The 9,691-nt window shown below is 34.3% G+C and overlaps 1 pseudogene; it reads left to right on the forward strand.

Moving 5' to 3' along the window:
• Window positions 1-5,591: 5,591 nt before the first annotated feature.
• Window positions 5,592-8,465, forward strand: LOC139870543 (GDSL esterase/lipase At3g26430-like; annotated as a pseudogene).
• The last annotated feature ends 1,226 nt before the right edge of the window (window positions 8,466-9,691 follow it).

Raw genomic sequence — 9,691 nt, forward strand, 5'->3', positions numbered from 1 at the left:
GCTATGTCTTTTAAACCTTTATCGATAAAGTAATGGTTATGGTTTGTTTTAAAAATCGAATGCAGTCTTTGAAAAACGTCTCATATAGAGGTCAAAACCTCACAACGAAACCAATTAATATGAAACGTTTATAATCGATATGAACGAGACATTTCAGCGAAGATGTTGTGCCCATTGTTATGCCATGCCTTGGTTCTTCTTCCTCGTCGAGTGTTGTCGAGTTGGTTCCAGTTGAGAGGGATATTTCGACGGTGGTTGGTGGAAATAAGTGCTCGTCGAGCGTTGGTTCCGTTGCGTCCAAGTTTGTTAAGAATAGCGTTTCTGGTATTGAAATTCATGATGAGCATGTTTCAAAGTCCCCTGTTGCTACAACAAATAATATTGGGGCCATTGTTCATGGTGAGAGTAAAAAAAATGTTGTTATTGCTTCCCTTAGGAATACGCTTGATAAATCCATTGGAAAAATACCGGTGACTGAGGAAGTGGGGGTTAAGAAGCCCAATGTTTCGGATTCATCTGTTGCGGCTTTTGTTAAAATGATGGATAATATGAAAGGCATTCAAAAGGGCACCGTCATTAATTCAAACGATCCTCCCAAGGTTGCGGTTAAAGTTAAAAAACAAAGAAAGAAGAGGCCGGTTCAGGGAGCGGAAAAGGAATCCTTCACGGAATTTATTAAGGATGCTTGATATCGTGTTCGGGTTATGGTTCTTCATCTCCTGCGTTTGATGGTTTTTAATCTTTCGATCTTCGTTTTGATTGGTTGCCATCTCCCCTTTTTTGGTTTAGTTTGTTTGAGGCGTTTGTTTGTTGACTTTGTTCTTGCTTTTATTGTATTGTCGTGAGCTTAATTTAGGTTTCTTGTTAAATTTAGCTCGATAGTTTGTTTTATTTGTATGTTTTAGGAGGTTTCATCTTTTTGATGAACTTCCTTATATTTATAAAATGTTTCCTGTATTTTCGCCGGAAAAAATATATTAGCTTGCGTTTTGTTTGACATAACTAGCTTGTAGCCCGGCCGTGCGTTGCCGCGGCTTGTTGATGGTCCGAGTGGTATTAACAAAATGGATACTTCATCGATAATATTCTACTTAGCATCAGAGTTATAGGTGGATTTACAATATTTCGTCATGGTTGTTGGTATCCGATAGATGTGATATTCTATTTAGACATAGTTTGTACATGCACATAATGTTACAAAATGGATACATAATTGGTTATATTCTACCTAGTGTCATACTTATAGGTACATTCAAAGTATCTTTATTATTGATAATATCCAATAGAGCTACTTGGTACTTGTCAAAATGAGTTTTCTATTTCTTGATGTGTTAGAGTGTGTTTCTCATATGATAAAGATGAGTGGTCTCTGCTGGAAGATCTGCAATAGTAGTCTCAAAGGTCAGTATCCTGAAGCAACACACAAAAAATCATCTTAAATGCAAAAAATAATCAACACCAATTATGACTAACAAAGAAAAACATATTTACAAGTACAAAAATTTAAAAAAATTGTCAAATAAAGCACAAGCATAAGCATAGAAATATGGACATGTGCCTCCTTTTACTGGTCCAGCTCTTCCTCTTCTGGAACTGCGGTGACTTGCTTTACTTTAAGCTGAAAGACATGCACCACAATATATGTACGATTCGCTACAGTCAAATAAGGGTGCCTAATGACATATCTTCTAATCTCAGGCCATCCATAATGGTGGGTAAATATTATGACAAACAGAGAATTCTAATGGGCACGACAAATAGCTAGGGTATCTAAGTAATGAGTGTACATACAGCAAGGCTCTCTGGTAAATGAAGCAAGAAGAATAGCCCGGGTACCAACATCAGATATATATATAGTCCTAAGCAATCTGCACTGTTTGATGCACACAATGATTTTTACATAAAAAAATTAATATTATTATTTAATTTTTGTCACATCATCTTTTTATTACAATCCTACAAAATACCTAGTAGTAGTAATTAAGTTGCACGCGAGCACACTTATGATATTATCGCTTACGTGGTACTCACTTTTGCCTATAATTCACAAACCCAAGCTAAAAAAAACAAAGCAACATTACAAATAGTGACATTTTTATTTATTTTAGAGCACAAACACAAAAAGCAAATGAACCACCGCCCCATTCCATTACCCAATTACCCACCCCAAAAGGCAATGCACCCTAACAATATATGGTACAGTATATATCAATATATACATACCACACAACATATAAATAGAAATATAAATATAGTATTTATATATTGAAAAGAATGATCCACTAAACCTTGTCTAACACTATATATGAAAAATGAGAAATGGGCACTTACATTTCACGATTAGGGTCAATCCAATTGTACCACAGCATTTTGGGATAATATCGTTATCCATGTATTTACAGGCGAATACGAACCTTGAGAACGGCCCCCATGCCCTACCAAGATAAAGCGCAGCCGACCCTGTGACCTTAGATTTCAAGAATGAGAACCCGGTGTCCTCTAGTAAACTACCTCTTCCTTGTGCCGTTACAGCCCCTGTTACCGGTGCTATTGCGTGCACTTGACTCCCCTGATGTTGATATCACAATCACAATAGTTATTATAATCACGATGTGCTTTGTTAGTTATACAATGTGCAAGAAAGATATTGTAACATAAGTCTAAGATGACTTTCGACAAATGATGTCCATTACAAAATTATCAGACAACTACAATTATAAAGATGTGTTGTGTTAAGGTGTGTGTCTCATATGATTTATACAAAAGTGTAAGGCTAATATGAAAATGACGCAAATTATAATAAAAATTTAATAACCTGCAGCACCAGAAGGACCAGACATAGCAAGCGACCCCGAAGCAGAAGCAGTCGCACACTTGGGCCAACATTGCTCACAAAATGTAGTGACACAACTATCACTTCTAACACGTGCCTTGTTAACACGTATTTGTTCAATACCAGGCGAGTTTTTACAATCTCACCGCTACCTTCACCTGCAATTTACAACTTTATTTTTGTCTTTTATAGGAGGCATTATCACAAAAAATAGATATCAAGCTGTGTTGGCTCGAATCAAAACAACAAAAACATGATACAAACAACAATACCAGCCCCAGAAACACGAAAACCATCATAAAGCCGCATATCAGTAACAACGCAGGACTGTACAACAAATACCTTAATACATCAAAAGCAGCTACGGAACACATATATGCAAAAAAGGCGCAAAGACAGGAACATACTAACAGTTATAAATATACCAATGTATAGTATCTGCTAAACATACAGCAGCATAAAAATATCAAACATATATATGCCATTAAACAACAACATATTTAACCACTACCGGTACTGGTACATGATGTCTGCCATATATCTTTGTTACCTAACGTGCATCACAACGAAAATACCTTGAGCCGTGAGTGTAGCAAATAGCATACGTCAAACATCACCTGCATCAGGTATGCAAAACCATGCGATTTCCCGTGAGAGTTTCACTGCTTGGATCCTATTATGTTTAACCACACAAAAAAGCGTGTAAATATTTTATAGATCAAGTAACAAATAATATGTAGCAAATAGCATACATAAGATTTAACCTCTGAAAGGCACCCATCACTGTTAGAATAATCGAAAACCATAATATTTTCATCCTCCACAAATAATGCATCAAGATAGTATTCAGTTTGACTTCATTTTCGGTTAAACACAAATTTTTTAAAATTTTTACTTACATCAAACCAATGCATCAAATAAGCAGTTCTTAAAAAAGAACACAAAAAATAGTAATTATATTTATATATAGGAAAGGGTTTCAGTATGTAGGACCTAAATATTTAATAATAACTAATCACTACACATGAATTGGAAATAAACAAACAAACTGGTTATTAGTTGAAATACTAATAAACAATTTGGAAATAACGTCTATCGAAAGTCATGCATCAGAATTTGAAATTTAACAAAAATAAGGACGTACCTGCTTTTGAACTGTAGTAGGTATCGTTTACCTTCGAATTCAAGACGATTAGAGGCTTGATAGCTATTCCATATTAGAAAAAAAGTTCAAAACTTTACTAAAGATAATCAATCAAGTGAGTATCAATAAACATTAGTAGATGTTTTAAAGACTAATTGGTTCTTTCAGTATCCAACTCTTATCAACCAAGTTAAAGCAAACTTGAAACAAATAAGCAAAATTAACCAACTACAAATCTAATTCTTATTCATAAACTGAACCAATCCCATTTTCCTAAACTAACCACATTAACCAAACCATTACATACATCCATATCACTGGTTTATTTAGCATTAGCAGACACATTATATCAGAGTCGAAATCAAAACAAAATCAAAGATAATTTTTCTACCTTACAAACTATAAAAATCCAATCTTTAGTCAGAACCTGAACCAAACCCATATCCCAAATTGGCCAAATTACAGAACCCAGATTTCAATTCTTTAAAATTCATTTAAATCGATGCTCAATTTAGCAAACCCATCAGCAAAAGAGTCAATAATACAGAAAAAGTGAAACACAATTTCTTACCTTAGATACACTCTGAGCAGTAAGTAAGCTGATTATCATCATTAATAGCAGAAACTAAACAATCTGTCGATGTGTCAAAAAATGACAAAGAAAATTGCTTATGAACAACACTCACATATAACGCTAACGATTCATTGAAATGGCTACACTTTTAAGGTATAGTTAATCGGTATATCGCGATAAAAACAGTTCGAAACCCTAAATTTTGTTGGCGCGACATCATGGAAAGAAACCCTAACTTACCATTTCTTTGTCGGCTGTCATAGAGAAAGAAGAAGTGTGAGTGATGAGAAAGAATACCAGTTGAGAAACCCATGTTTTTGTTTTTGTTTTTGTTGGGTCGACGTCAGGGAAGAGAAGGATGTGCCAGCGTCGTCGGATGGAAACCCTAATTTTTTTACATCGTACCAGCCACACAGATTTTGGTAGTCGATGGTGGAAGAAGGTATGAGTGAAACGACCAAATTCTGTGTGGATGATAGTATGTGGAGATAGTGTTTAAATGGGTGTGAGGGATGTCCTGAGAAGTGAAACTACCAAAATCTAGTGTTTAAATGGGTGTGAGGGATGTCGTCCTGAGAAGTGGAACGACCAAAATATGTGTGGATGATAGTATGTGGAGATAGTGTGTAAATGGGTGTGAGGGATGTCGTCCTGAGAAGTGAAACTACCAAAATCTAGTGTTTAAATGGGTGTGAGGGATGTCGTCCTGAGAAGTGGAACGACCAAAATATGTGTGGCTGGTAGGGTGTAAAAAATACTACGTAGTAAAGTAATAGTAATGATTGACGTCAGATTTAAATCTCACTGATATCACATTTTAATGCCGTAAAGAAAAGTGTTGAAAACAATTACAGAATTATTCCACCATTGGTCCATGTACATCCAAAAGACTTCTGAATAGAGTAAACTTACGCTATTTACCATTTTAATTTTGAGACTTTAATAATTAAAAAACAAAGTTTTTTCTATTGAGGCATATAACATAGTCAACTTTCAAACCATCACCAGTTTATATATAATCTCTCTTTATCAAGGGACTTTACTAGTTACTACTCCTACAGTACTACACAAAAATGGATCCAATTTATAAGCTGCAGATTCTTATTACATTACTACTACACCCGGTAATGATATTGGGTTTATCAGAATGTGAATGTAAATTTCCAGCAGTATTTAACTTTGGTGATTCGAATTCGGACACTGGTGCTTTATCTGCCATGTTTGGTGAACCTGCGATTCCTCCTCCTAACGGAGAAACTTTCTTCGGCTCCCCTGCCGGTCGCCGTTCTGATGGCCGCCTCCTAATCGATTTCATAGGTACATACATATATAACATATAAATCTATATATACATATGTTGTTTGAAGACACATATCAAAGCCATACTTTATGGTATGAATAAGTCTTGGTCACTATTTTAGAATTTATGTATGTCACTTGTCTTAGTCATTAAATTGTTTTGTTTTTTTTTTTTTTTAATTCATTATTGTTGGCATACTAAACCATTATAACTGATTTGATGAATCAGTTTTAGTTTTATGTCTTTTTATAATTTTTCATTCCTTTCTTACAAAAAGCAAAAAGTAATTGTTTGTTACATATTGATTATTCGATTTATTGAAATGAAAAGAAAAGTCATATAGAAGCAGGATGGTTTTTGAAACATTTTTAGTTAGTTGTTTTTTTTTTTTTTTTTTTTTTTTTTTTTTTCGTTTTTGTGACATGTTCTTTTGAAGTTGTCAACTTTGAACCAGCAAAGTGCTATGTCAAATGTCAAACTATATCGTGGCTACAATATTTCTTGAGGAATTCTAGGATTTAACAAATTTTACAAAAGAAGTTTTAAATAATGATTTCTATCGATCATATAAAGTGAGTTTCATTAGAAAAAAATGCATTTGATCGGAACACATCAAACTCAAACTACACTTCATTGTGTAAAACATATTTGTAAAATTTATGTAATCCAGAAATTAGTCATATTTCATACATTAAGGAATTGAACATCGTAAACAAAATACACAACGCCAAAAGTTTAATGAACATAAAAAATTTGAATGCGTAATGCTAAAAATTTAATGAACAAGAATAGTATGTTGTCCCATAATTTTATTTTTCAATTTTTTAACCCAAAAAGAGGATTATAATTATTATAAATTGTTATAAAGCATGATAAATCATGCCACTAATAAAGCATTTATGTTGAGATTATAAATTGGTATATATTGATTTTCAGTTTAAGGTTTAGGATTGCCCTATCTTAGTGCATTTCTAGATTCGATGGGTACCAATTTCAGCCATGGAGCAAATTATGCTACAATCGGATCAACAATCCGAAGTCAAAACACTACAATTTTCCAAAGTGGCTACAGCCCGATTTCTTTAGACATTCAGTATGCCGAATTCTCAAGTTTCTTGAAAAGATCACAGTTAATCCGCCAAAGAGGTACACATTTGCGGCCCATAAACATAATAAAGTTGTACATTATCTAATAATATCATTTAACCGTGCCACAGGCGACATCTTTAAGACCCTGTTTCCAGATATTAACGACTTTTCTAGAGCGTTGTACACATTTGATATAAGACACAATGATCTTACTGCAGGGTACCAACTTAATATGTCTCCCGAACAAGTTAAAACGTACGTTCCGGATGTTATATCAGAATTTACAGCTACCATAAAGGTAAGAAACTTGACTTGTTGGTCTTTATATTAGAGGTAGAAAAATGGATAGGTGGATTACTAGTCAAACGGGTCGGGTTGTGTTGACTCAAAAACCACTCTGATTAGTTCTTGTTTCAGATATAATAACAAAATAGGTGACTTTTTTGGGTATATATTGAGTTTGATTATCTTGATTCGAAACACTTTATATCAGTATTTTTAGTCTTTATGTAAGCGGTCTAACCGGGTTATTCTTTAATTTTTACTATTATGTAAGCGGCCTAACAGGATTAATTTTTTGAGGATACCATGACCCAAACCAGTAACCAATTTTGGGATTGTTTCAACAATAATTGTTTACAATGTGTAAACAGAACGTGTATGGTGTTGGTGGCAGAGCATTTTGGATACACAACACAGAGCCGGTTGGTTGCTTGCCTTATATAATGGATACCCAAGTGATCACTGCGGCTCAGGTGGATAAACTTGGTTGTGCCGCCCCGTTCAATGATGTTTCACAGTATTTTAACCTGAAACTTAAGGAAGCTGTAATCCAACTCCGAAAAGAACTTCCTTTGGCTGCCATTACCTATGTTGATATCTATTCAGCTAAGTACTCACTCATTGCCCAATCCAAAAAGCTTGGTACGTTTGTGCATTCATTCGACTTGCTTATGTTTAGATTTAACTATATTCGCAAGATGCTTAACGAGTTCTTCTTGACAAATTAAAAGTATACACATATTAGAAACTATCATAACAAGGAATTAAATAAAAGTATTGTTAACTATAAATATCAAATTTTTTGGATGAACTGAACTAAACAAAGATTTTGGGGGACTTTCAAATTGTCTCCCTTTTAGATAAATTTTCTTATTTCACCAATATGATCACGACCCAGTTTAGCCCGTAATGGGTCAAATTTGTCATTTACAGGTTTCGGTGACCCATTCATGGTATGTTGTGGGCATGGAGAAAAGCACAATTTCAACAATGCACAAATGTACGGTTTCACAGAAATGGTGAACGGTAAAAAGATCTTGATCGCAAATTCTTGTAAAGACCCGTCGTCACCGATCATTTGGGACGGGATTCACTTTACTGAGGCTGCTAACAAGTGGATCTATGAGCAAATTGCCACCGGAGCATTTTCGGATCCACAGGTTCCGTTAAATATGGCATGCCATAGAGAGAAGTGAACATGTTTTTACTTTTGTAAAATTATAACAATAAACACTTGTGCAGTTGTGCTCTATTGATATATAGAGTAATAACAAATTTCATGTAAAATGTTTGTGTTTGTTTGATCGATCACCACATCAATGTATAAGCCAATCATTAAACATACGGTATCCGGGTTTCCTTCAGGGCAGTAGTTGGGGGCGGGTTATGCAACTACGGGAGATGAACGCGTGGGTGGTTAAGTCCCCTGGGTGATCCCAAACTGATGTCCAAAAAAAAAAAAATTTAGCAATAACGAAAAAATAAAAAACATAGGACCCTTAACTTTATGTTCCTAACTTGAATATTGTTATGTATCATTTAGAGGACACACGTGCAAGGCACGTGACCATTTAACAAACCTTCCCGCTCAAGTACAAATAACAACATTAGGGTCATTTGTTAATTAAGCTTTGATTGTTAAGTGTGTGTTTATCACATTCCTTCCCATTTCATTTGTAATTGTGATTATGAGTTGGTATTCATCAATAGAATAGTCTTTTCGAGTATTTCCTTTGATTCTATTTCTTGTTTGTAGAATTCAAGGCATACTTAGATCTTCTACTGTTCATTTCTAAAAAAATCATATTAATAAATGATTCTAACGTTTCTATTTATACTTGGGCGGGAAGGTTGGTTAAATGGTCACGTGCAAGACACGTGTGTCCTCTAGATGATACATAACAAATATGAACTATAGTTTTGTTGAATAATATAAATTCAGTAGATTATTATGCTTTATTGATTAGGCTATTGCTATGGGATCGAGTAAAAGATGAATGCAATCGAGTAAAACATGATAAAATCGAGCAAAACAAACGGATGCAACCAAGTAAAACCAAGATTCAATCGAGTAAAACAAACGAATGCAATCGTGTAAAACGGACGAATGCAATATGCACATGTTTTACACGATTGCATCCGTCTGTTTTACTCGATTGAATCTTGTTTCTACTCGGTTGCATCCAAGTTTTATCGATACATCCGTCCGTTTTACACGATTGTATTCGTCCGTTTTACTCGATTGCATCTATATTTTATGCGATTGCATACCGATTTTACTTGATTGCATCCTAGTTTTAGTCTATTGCATCCTTGTTTGACTAGATTCCATGCTTCCATCCATCCGTTTCAATTACTTTATTTAATGGTAGAACTAATTAATAATTATCTTATTAGTTGCTTTATTAATTAGTTCAAAGAAGATTCTTAATTTATTAATTATTTTTATTTTATTAATGGTATGATCAG

Source organism: Rutidosis leptorrhynchoides, chromosome 10 (assembly GCF_046630445.1).
Source record: "Rutidosis leptorrhynchoides isolate AG116_Rl617_1_P2 chromosome 10, CSIRO_AGI_Rlap_v1, whole genome shotgun sequence".
Classification (NCBI taxonomy): domain Eukaryota; kingdom Viridiplantae; phylum Streptophyta; class Magnoliopsida; order Asterales; family Asteraceae; genus Rutidosis; species Rutidosis leptorrhynchoides.